General features: G+C 37.9%; 1 non-coding gene across 1 annotated transcript; it reads left to right on the forward strand.

The window, feature by feature from the left end:
* The first annotated feature begins 5,718 nt into the window (after window positions 1-5,718).
* LOC127078029 (small nucleolar RNA R71) lies at window positions 5,719-5,825 on the forward strand. The gene has a single exon (XR_007787779.1). It is a non-coding gene; the product is annotated as a small nucleolar RNA R71 (small nucleolar RNA).
* The last annotated feature ends 5,607 nt before the right edge of the window (window positions 5,826-11,432 follow it).

Raw genomic sequence — 11,432 nt, forward strand, 5'->3', positions numbered from 1 at the left:
CCGAAGATGTAACAGCTTGCGAGACAGACCTAAAGCAACAACAATCTGCGTGATGATTCCGCCAACATGGATGACTCCTTCGGTGGATCTGGAGATACCGCTGAGACTGTATAATAAGAAGTTCCCACATGCTACCGGGCGAGACTGGGATGCACAAAATAATAGGAAGATCTCCTCTTCACTCAGTAGTGTCTCTGCATCTGGTCTTCCCAGGAAGGAATGTGTTACTATCATCTGAAAGTATCTAAAGGCTGGGTTATGTATAACATGAGATAGCTGCATAGATGGATCTTGGCTTCCGCCACCCGATATATCACTCCAAAACTTCTCCACCTCCTTACCCAGGAAATATCCCATAGGTGTCTCCGGGATAGCATCAGGAGTGGTCTGGAAACCCAATAAGTCGCCGAACTCTTTTTGGCTGAAAGAGTACTCAACTCCAAAGAGCCTGAAAGCAGCATACCCATCTGGTCCAGAGTATGGGTCATAGTCGAATGAACTCAGGAACTCCAATGTCAGGTTCCTGTAGGTGTTACTCAAGTCATCAACAAACTCGTCCCAGTGAAGCTGGTGGCTAAGGAATCAGATACTCGGCTCGATACCCAGTGCCTCCATACAATGCTGATCGGGATAACGTGTGGGTGCCATAGGACGCTGATACAGAGCAATGTAGCGCTCCCTCTGAGCATTATCTCTATAGGCCACATGCATGTTATCGAATTCCTGCGTCCTGTAAAAGTTAAGAAAGTGATCCTGAAAATGCAAACCATTCAAATCTTAGTCTCAATGCAAAATATGATAAAATAAAATAAAATTAAAATTAAATAAATGCGAAAAAGTAAAATGAAAGAAAAACCATGGGTTGCCTCCCACGCAGCGCTTGTTTAACGTCATTAGCTTGACGATTAGAATTTATACACCTGTAGTAGTAGAAATTGGTGGATCAATCAGGGTGTGGCTTGAGTAGTATGCTGGAATGTCTCCTCCTTCGTAGAGCTTCAGTCTTTGTCCATTTACAATGAATGGACTACAGGTTTCGTTCTTGATTTCCACGGCTCCGGATCTCAGAATCTTGGATACTTCGAAAGGACCAGTCCATCTTGAATGTAGCTTTCCAGGGAAGAGTCGTAACCTAGTGTTGAAAAGGAGAATAGAATCGCCTACATTGAAGTTTTTCTTTACTATTCTTTTGTCGTGATAGGCTTTTGTCCTCTCTTTATATATTTTTGCATTCTCGTAGGCCGATTGCCTAAGTTCTTCTAATTTATGAATGTCTAGGGTACGCTTTTCTCCAGCGGCTAGGTAGTCTAAATTCAAAGTTTTAATGGCCCAATAGGCCTTATGCTCTAATTCAAAAGGTAAGTGATAAGATTTTCCATAGACTAGTTGATAAGGAGTAGTTCCTATAGGGGTTTTGAAAGCGGTTCTATAGGCCCATAATGCTTCTTGAAGCTTCTGAGACCAGTCTCTCCTAGAAATAGAAACAGTTTTCTCTAGGATTTATTTTATCTCCCTATTAGATACTTCTACTTGGCCACTAGTCTGTGGATGGTATGGTGTTGCTACTCTATGCCTAACTCCATATTTTCTTAAAAGTTTGTCAAATATTCTCGATATAAAGTGTGATCCTCCATCGCTTATGACTAAACGTGGTGTTCCAAATCTAGGGAATATATAGTTTTTAAATAGTTTGATTACTACCCTAGTGTCGTTTGTGGGTGCAGCTATAACTTCAATCCACTTAGACAATAGTCCACATCTACTAAGATATACCTGTTTCCTAAGGATGGTGGAAAAGGTCCCATGAAATCTATACCCCATACGTCAAAGAGTTCTACTTCCTAAATGTTTCTTAGAGGCATTTCATCACGTCTTGAAATGTTTCCAGTGCGTTGGCATCTATCACATTTGACAATGCAATCATAGGCATCACGCCACATGGTAGGCCAGAATAGGCCAGCTTGAAGAATCTTAGCGTATGTCTTAGATGTGCTCGCATGTCCACCATAGGATGCAGAATGACAATGCTTGATAATACTATTTACCTCTTCTTCTGGAACGCAACGGCGAAAAATTCCATCTTTACCCCTTTTGAAAAGGAGCGGTTCGTCCCAATAGAAGTTTCTCACATCGTGGAAGAATTTCTTCTTGCGGTGGTAGTCAAGATCAGGGGGTACTATATCAGCAGGTAGGTAATTAACGAAGTCTGCATACCAGGGTACGTTACTTATTGCTAAGGAATTTTAGGAGTGCTCATAAGGATCTAGGTTATTATCTTCAATGGTTTCTACTCTAGCTATCAGTCTAGCGTAGGCGAAATCATCATTTATGGGTACTAGTTCAGGTTTTAGATGTTCTAGCCTAGAAAGGTGATTGGCTACTACATTTTCAGTGCCTTTTTTATCTCTTATATCTAAATCAAACTCTTGTAGTAATAGAATCCATCGGAGTAACCTGGGCTTGGCATCTTTCTTACTTAATAGGTAACGAATGGCAGCATGATCGGTGTAAACTATAATTTTTGCACCTACTAGATAAGATCTAAATTTGTCTATAGCGAAAACTACATCGAGTAACTCTTTTTCAGTTGTTGCATAGTTAAGTTAGGCAGCATCTAAGGTTCTACTAGCATAATAAATGGCATGCAATTTTTTATCTTTCCTTTGTCCTAGAACGGCTCCAACTGCATAATCACTAGCATCACACATTATCTCAAAAGGTTCCGACCAATCGAGCGGTTTCATAATGGGTGTTGAGATCAATTCTTGCTTTAAAAGATTAAATGCGTCATTACATTTTTCATCAAAAATGAATTCAGCATCTTTCATTAAAAGTCCAGTTAAAGGTTTAGTGATTTTGGAGAAGTCCTTAATAAAACGCCGGTAGAATCCAGCGTGTCCAGGAAAGCTTCGGACTTCTCTGATTGTTTTTGGTGGTTTTAGGTTTTCTATAACTTCTATTTTAGCTTTATCTACCTCTATACCTTTTTCGGAAACTATATGTCCTAAAACTATTCCTTCGGTCACCATGAAATGACATTTTTCCCAGTTTAGCACGAGGTTTACCTCCACGCATCTCTCCAGGATTTTCTCAAGGTTAGCAAGACAATTGTGGAAATCAAATCCGCAAACCGAGAAATCATCCATAAACACTTCCATGATACCATATAGGTAATCTGCAAAGATTGACATCATGCAACGTTGGAAAGTAGCTGGGGCATTACATAGGCCGAACGACATTCGTCTGTAGGCAAAAGTTCCATAAGGGCATGTAAAGGTAGTGTTTTCTTGATCATCGTGGTGGATAGGTATTTGGAAGAATCCAGAGTATCCATCTAGATAGCAGAAGTAAGAGTGTCTGGCTAGACGCTCCAACATCTGGTCTATAAATGGTAAAGGGAAATGATCCTTCCTAGTTGCTTTATTTAATTTTCTATAATCTATACACATCCACCATCCTCCTTCTAAACGTTTTGCTACATGTTCGCCTTTATCGTTTTGCACGACTGTGATGCCTCCCTTTTTAGGTACTACATGCACAGGGCTCACCCACTTGCTATCCGAGATCTGGTAGATTATACCTGCCTCAAGTAACTTAAGAACTTCCTTTTTAACAACATCACTCAGTATAGGGTTTATTCTTCTCTGATGTTCTCTGGAGGGTTTTGAATCTTCTTCGAGCGAAATCCGATGCACGCATACGGATGGGCTTATACCTTTCAGGTCAGAGATATTATATCCTAAGGCTGAGGGATATCTTTGTAAAACGTCTAAAAGTTGGTTTGTTTCCTCTTGGCTCAAGGTAGCACTGACTATAACTGGACGGTTCATCTTTTCATCGAGGAACTCATATCTCAGGTTCTTAGACAGTTCCTTAAGTTCTAAGGTTGGTTTCTTAGGGCATGTCATAGGATCTGGGGTAAGGGATAAACATTCGTAAAGGTTATCATCGATGTAGGGTTTCTTAAAGTCATCATCTTCCTTTATGAGAGTTGATGGTAACTTAATTGTTTTTATAATTTCTTTTTGTTCTAATTCTCTAACACATTCATCAATGATATCTAAGGCATAACACGCGTCTCCCATCACAGGTGCCATAAGAAATTTCGAAAGTATAAATTCTATTTTCTCGTCACCTACCTCAAATGTCAACTTTCCTTTCTTGACATCTATTATGGCTCCTGCAGTCGATAAGAATGGTCTACCTAGAAGGATTGGTATATCATTGTCCTCTTTGATGTCCATGATAACAAAATCAGTAGGGATAAATAACTGACCTATCCTAACATGAACATCTTCTAAAATCCCTATCGGATATTTAACAGATCTATCGGCTAACTGAAGTGACATCTTAGTGGGTTATAATTCTCCTAAGTTTAACCTCTCACAAACTGCTAAAGGCATTAGGCTCACACTAGCTCCTAAGTCTAGAAAAGCTTTTTCGATGACATGATTACCCAAAAGGCAAGGAATGGAGAACTTTCCAGGATCTTTATCTTTCTTTGCTAATTTGTCCTCGGAAATAGCATTACATTCCAAAGGCTTCGGATCGTCAAGTCTACGTTTGTTGGTAAGGATGTCTTTGAGAAACTTTGCATAAGAAGGTATTTGGGTGATGGCTTCTGTGAAAGGGATTTCTACATGAAGTTTTTCTATAACTTTAATAAATTTTTGATACTGTTTATTGATCTGGGTTTGTTTGAGTCTTTGCAGATATGGTATAGGTGGTTTATATGGCGGGGGTGGTACGTAAGTTTTATCTTTAGGTTCTTCTCCTTTCTCTCGACCTTCCTGGTTTTCAGATTCCTCTGGTTCCTTTACTTTGTCTGTGGGTTTGGTACATTCCTTAGAAGTTTCGGGTTCACTCAATCTAGGGTTTGGTGGCTCATCATAAGCGTTCCCACTTCGTAAGGTAATGGCATTGGCTTGTCCTCTCGGATTTTGTTGTGGTTGTCCAGGGAATTATCCTCCAGGTGTAGTCTGAGGGGCTTGGTTTAAAGCTACCTGAGAGATCTGGGTTTCAAGCATCTTGGTATGAGTAACTATTTGGTCAACCCTGGTTCCTAACTGAGTAATCAATTCGTTAACATGAATGTTTTGGTTCATGAACTCCTTGTTTTGTTGGGTTTGAGCGGTGATAAAATTTTCCATAATTTTCTCAAGGCTCGACTTTGGTGGCACAGGTTGCATAGGTTGATTTGATCTAGGGGCTTGATAACTAGGTCTCGGAGGTGCATTATTTTGGATAGGGTTATTGTTTTTATAGGAGAAGTTCGAGTGATTCCTCCATCCAGGGTTATAGGTATTAGAGTATGGGTTCCCTTGGGTGTAGTTCACTTGCTCAGAGTGGGTTTCGTTTAACAGACTGCATTCTGCAGATTGGTGTCCTTTGGTTCCACATATCTCACAATCCGACGAAACTGCGGCTACAGTATTCGGGTTTATGTACATATGCTTGACCTTCAAGGCTAATGCGTCCATTTTAGCTTGCATCATGTCTATAGAGCTTAGTTCATGCACTCCTCCTTGGGCTTCCTTCTTCTCAACTGTCGCTCGTTCGACTCCCCATGATTGGTGGTTTTGAGCCATATCTTCAATGAGGGCACTAGCTTCAGGATAAGGTTTGTTCATCAGAGCACCGCCTGCGGCAACGTCGATGGTCATCTTTGTGTTGTAATGAAGTCCATTATAGAAGGTTTGAATGATTAACCAATTTTCTAAACCATGATGTGGGCATACTCGTAACAACTCTTTATATCTTTCCCAAGCTTCGAACAACGATTCTCCTTGGTTTTGGATAAATCTAGTTATATGGTTTCGAAGAACGGCGGTCTTACTCGGGGGAAAATATCTAGCAAGAAAAACTCTTCTAAGGTTATCCCAAGTTGTAATTGAATTGGGTGGAAGGGAATCTAACCATGATAGGGCTTTATCTCTGAGGGAAAAAGGAAATAATCTTAAACGTATTGCCTCAGGAGAAGCTCCATTGGTTTTAAAAGTGTCTGCTAATTGAAGAAATATTTTTAAATGTTGGTTTGGGTTCTCAGTAGCGAGACCTACGAATTGTCTCTGTTGCACTAGTTGCAACAGGGATGGTTTAAGTTCAAAATTATTAGATGGGATGGTTGGGTTTACTATACTAGAACTAGGTTCCTCATTTGATGGTTGAGCGAAATCCTTAAGAGGTCTTTGGTTTTGATCTTCGGCCATATCTCTCTTAATTCTATGAAAGAATAAACGTGCGCGAGCGTAACGTTCAGGTTCCGCCAGAGGGTATACTAAGCTTAAACTTCCGATGCTACGAGTTCTTCGCATTGACCGACGGGAAATAACCTAAGTCTAAACGATATAACAACAGGAAAATGAAATTTGATGAAATTGGTCCCCGACAACGGCGCCAAAAACTTGATGCGGGTGTTTCACAAGTATACGAACGCGTCAGAGTAATATAAAAGATTGTCGAATCCACAGAGACCAAGTGTCAATCTATCGTTATCTATTATTATGGTGTTTATCAAAGGCAATCGAAATAGGTGTTTTTGTAGTGTGCAATGAAAAGTAAAGTATTGAAATAAATTTAATTAATAAAGACAGGGTCGAATGTAATTCACGTAATAAATTAATAATCCAAGTACATGCTGATAGAACTACTTATGGGCAATGTTTCCTACTTTGAAAAGAACTAATTTAACAGGAACTGTCGCTTTCGCGTATTCAGAACCGAGTTGTACTCCCTAATCAAACCCTCTTATTGTCACTTATAAAAAGCGCACATTGCGTTAGAGTAGTAAACCTATTTTAAAGAAGTATAGTATCTTGACTAAGTTGAAAAGTATCATAACCTGGATTTCTTAACCAAAAGAGGTTCTCACGAACCAGACTCTAAACTTATATCTCTTTTCTTCTTAATGTTAAAATCTCCTAATGAACTAAACAAAGCGCTTTCGCTGTTTTTGAAATAGTTAAAAACAATTAAGTTTAAAAAGACGTTGGACGACTTTCGATCTTACCCAATGAAATTGAAGTGCGGGAAAACTTAAGTTGAAAGTTAAAATAGCCCTTAAGTGCTTCTACGAACAATTGTACGGATTATCGGTTCAATTACGATCCTTACATTCTAACCTTATAAATTTAGCTAGACATGGTAAAGTAAAAGTGCATTAAAGTAAATAAAAGTAGTGCGAGTGCGGAAAATAAATAATTTAAAGCGAGTGCGAGAAATAAATAATTTAGAGCGAGTGCGGGAAATAAACAAAGTAAAGCGAGTGCGGGAAATAAATGAAAGTAAAGCGAGTGCGGGAAATAAATAAAAGTAAAGCGAGTGTGGGAAAATAAATAAAAGTAAAGCGAGTGCGGGAAAATAAATAAGATAAAGACAAGTAATAAAAACCTGCTCCAATCGGAGGGTTGAATAAATTGCAAAGCGGAAATGAAAATGGCGGCAGGATTAACTTCCTTCCAAAGTGCTCCAAACTCGATTACAGACTCTATCACAGACTCGATTACACAATTGTGGTAACACTCCAATGCGAAGCGATTACCACTTTATAATACTGAATATATGCCTAAGTGAAACAAAGTTGCTCTGAGTTTGCCTCTGCTCTAAGTTTGGATGATTGTAGAAGTGATTTCGAGTTTCTATTTATAAGCAAGTAAAAATATGGAAATGACTTGGATGCCCTTCAACTTGAAAATGGGAGGGAAAAGCTTTCCTCTTGTGGCGCCCGCCACAAGGCCATGACGCCCGCCACAAGCACAAAATGAGGCGCCTTAGTGGAAGTAGTGGGGAACGTGGAAGTTGAGGGAAGTTGAGCTTGGACACGTCATGGCAGGGTCTATGGCGCCAACCATGGGGTAGGCCACAAGTACAAAATGCTAAATTTTAGGGTTTTTAGCTCTTTTTCACTCCTTTTCTCGGTCGGGGCTCCGATTAAAGTAAAAACCTGAAAACAAAGGAAAACATAACAATAACACAACACAATAACATTAAAACAACTAGAATGCATGTGAAATCGGAGTCGAAAATACGGTAAATTTCCGTGTTATCAACGTACCAACATAAAAATGAGAGATCAAAACCTCGTAGTTTGTGATACAAATTTCAAAGTGGATGCATTGGTTTTTACAAAAATTAAGTTTGAAAGGCACAAAGGCCTAAAAGTGGTGTGAATGAGTTAGTTCTTTTTGGATTTTTGAAAGTTTAAGTCAAGTATAGTTAAGTCTATTTACAAGTTTGATTTAAGAAAAGAAGTTTGAAAATGCAATGGCATAAGGACAAAGTTTCTATCTTTTTGCAAAAGTGGTCTAAGTTTAGAACAAAAGTGGTTCACACAAAGAAGATTTTGAAAAATGGAGGGAGAGATTTTGAAATTAAATAAATGGGGAGAAGATGAAGAGACTATCCTATGTACAAAATTATAAGTTTAGAGTTGAAAAGATCTGACAAAATGGGTAGCAATCTAATAGACAGGAATGTCAATAGAAACCCAGAATTACCTTGGACTTTTAGAATCAAGCAACACACAAATGCACAATTATATTATCTTGAAGAGCAAGACATCAAATAAAGATGGCCACATCCTAGCTTATCCATTCCATGATCTTCTCCAAAATAGCCCATGCAACAAATGAATTCCACAAGTCACAGGTTCAAAATAACAGCTTCACAATGATCATGTTGTAGATGAACTTAGAGATGTCTTCAAAGATATATCAGATAAATTTCAAATTGCAAGCACTTGATTTCTCAGAAAGTTGGCATTGGCCAAGTCCTTTAGCATAGGAAGGTTGTCTAGATTCTAAGTCCATTTGTCCAAGATCAAGCCAACAGTACACACAAAAGTTTTTTAGGGTTTTTTGTTGTTATTATGTACATTAATGGTCAAAGACCATACAAACAAGCAAAGTATACATAAACAAGATTTATCACGCAATATGGTCCAAGTGGACAAAGTGAAAATTGCATTAACATAAACAATTAGAATGATATGAACAATGGCAAATGAATAGGGGGCAAAAATTAAATGGCATTAAAGTAAAGGACTTGAAATTAAAAGTTAGTTGTTAATGAGTTAGAAGTTAGTATTGTTTTGCTTTTGCTTTTCATTTTCAAGATATTCTTTGGAGAACACTCAACCCACTTATCACAAGCATGAATCCTTGAGCCAAAACATCTCCCAAAGGAAGGAAAGAAGGCCAAGTTTCCACACAATACCATGAAAGAGGGGAGACTTACAATCTCACTAACTAGAATGCTTATGTCTTTTATGTCACAAATTTAGCACTATGTTAAGCAATCATAATTGTACTTATGTAGAAGTCACAACTATTTGAGGCCGGGAAATAGAATTTTGGTGTTAATGCATGTTAGAGACATAATATAATGGACTATGCTCATGAAACATACCACACACAAAAAGAATATGCAAAAGGTGTGGCCTAATCTCATCCATACTCATGTTAATTTTTCAATCAACTAGAATTAGGACTTTGAGATGTCATAGGCCAAATGAGATGAATGCATAAAGAAGAGGAATGAGATGAAGAGGGAGGGGAATGGATCAAAACACAAATTGGTCAAAGGAGGACTTTTACCAAATTAATATCATCCATTCATTTTGGGAGATGGAATGTACATTTCATCAATCCCCTAAATCCAATGATATTAATTTGAAAAAGTCAAATCAACCTTTACTAAGGTCCAACAACAAGAGTCAAACATAAACAAGCCATTACAATTGGTCAACAAATTTATTTGGCATTTATTCAAATTAAAATACTAAAATAGTGCATTTAAATTAAATATGGTTTGTTCAATTCCTAAAATCTCATCAAAACACCAAAGAAATGGCCATGAGATTTATCATAGGTCAAACAAGGTCAAAGGACCTTGGAGAAAAAAATTCATAATTTTTGGACATTTAAAAATGTTTTTAAACAATTAAAAACAAATGCAAAATCAATTAATTCATGAAAAATATTAATAATGATCAAAAAAATTATTTTAATTCAGAATATGAAAGAGAAAAATATTTGAATTTTTTTTGGTGAAAGTCCCATATTTTTTGGATCAATATTGAATTTAATATGAATTATTAAAAATAATGCAATTAAAATGAAAATTAAAATATCAGAAAAAACGTGGACCACTTGATCTCCCTCATTAATTGAGTTGGCAGATCAAGTGGCCAGAAACATGCGTTCCACCGTGCACATGAGTCAACGCGCCATAACACTGGTATTCAAAAGGAACGATCGTGATTAAAACAAATTACATGGATCCTGTGGCTGTGAGACATCCCAGCGCATGGTCAGAGCTGTAGCTCCGGTCTTCTTCTCTGGTGGACCTCACCGGATTGGTCCACCATCAACCATCACCAAAATTAAAACAAGGACATGATTTCAAAGTAAAAATGGCACTGAGCTCGAATCTGGCCTCAATTGACTCTAACTCCAAGTATATTGAGAGATACATGGAGTTGAAATTTGAGGTACATGAACTGAGTTGCTTCGATTTGGCCTCAAAGCAACTCAATCTTCTTGCCTATATTGGTAGGACTTCAGACAACCAAAGAATCAATATAATTGAGCAAGAATTTGAGAGAATCGGAGAGATCAAAATTTCTGGAAAATACCTTCAATGGAGGTCTGGATTCAACTGATCTTGATCTTGCTCGTGCTTTATCTTACTCCAAATGCTTGCAGAAGAAGGATTGAATGCTTAAAAGGCTGTGGATTCCTGGAGATTTGAATTTTAAAACAGTGGAAATTCAACCTCAAATTCAAATGAATTTCTCAGGTTTATCCTTTGCAAAGTGAGGGTTAGAGATGGGGGGTCAAAGTTGGCGCGAATGTGTGTTGATTGCTGAGCATATGAGGCTCTATTTATAGCTGAAATCATTGATATTTGCACACTTGAAATCACTTTCCGAATTTGGTCATTGATGATGCATGGGTGCATGGGCATGCATAGGCTCATAAAATCATTGCCATAAGTCCACAAATGAATGTTAGATAGTCTGAATTCAGCTTGGATTGCAAGGCAAGTGAAAATTTGGATTTGAAGTTTGATCTTTGCCAAGTGATGACACCATGTTCATGCCATGCGCAGCCTATGCATCCCTTGTCCAAAATGAATGAATTTGAGCTCTTTAGAAAGGTGAGATCAAGAGGAACAATTGTAATGTTCAACACTTTTCCATTTGGAGCTTAAAACTTGGAGAAATTTGAGGTGGAAGTTTGGAAATTTTTGACATATCAAATTTTTTCTAAGTGTCAAGCCATATGTCTTAATATTCCACCTTGCTTAACTTTTTATATGAGCTCCAAATGAGAAAAGTGTCTTCATCAAAGTTGTATCTATCTCAAAGACCTTCAAAATGGTCACCAATTTCATGTCATTTGGATTTAAAATGATAGAGTTATGCATTTTTG

Source organism: Lathyrus oleraceus, chromosome 4 (genome assembly GCF_024323335.1).
Source record: "Lathyrus oleraceus cultivar Zhongwan6 chromosome 4, CAAS_Psat_ZW6_1.0, whole genome shotgun sequence".
Taxonomy (NCBI): domain Eukaryota; kingdom Viridiplantae; phylum Streptophyta; class Magnoliopsida; order Fabales; family Fabaceae; genus Lathyrus; species Lathyrus oleraceus.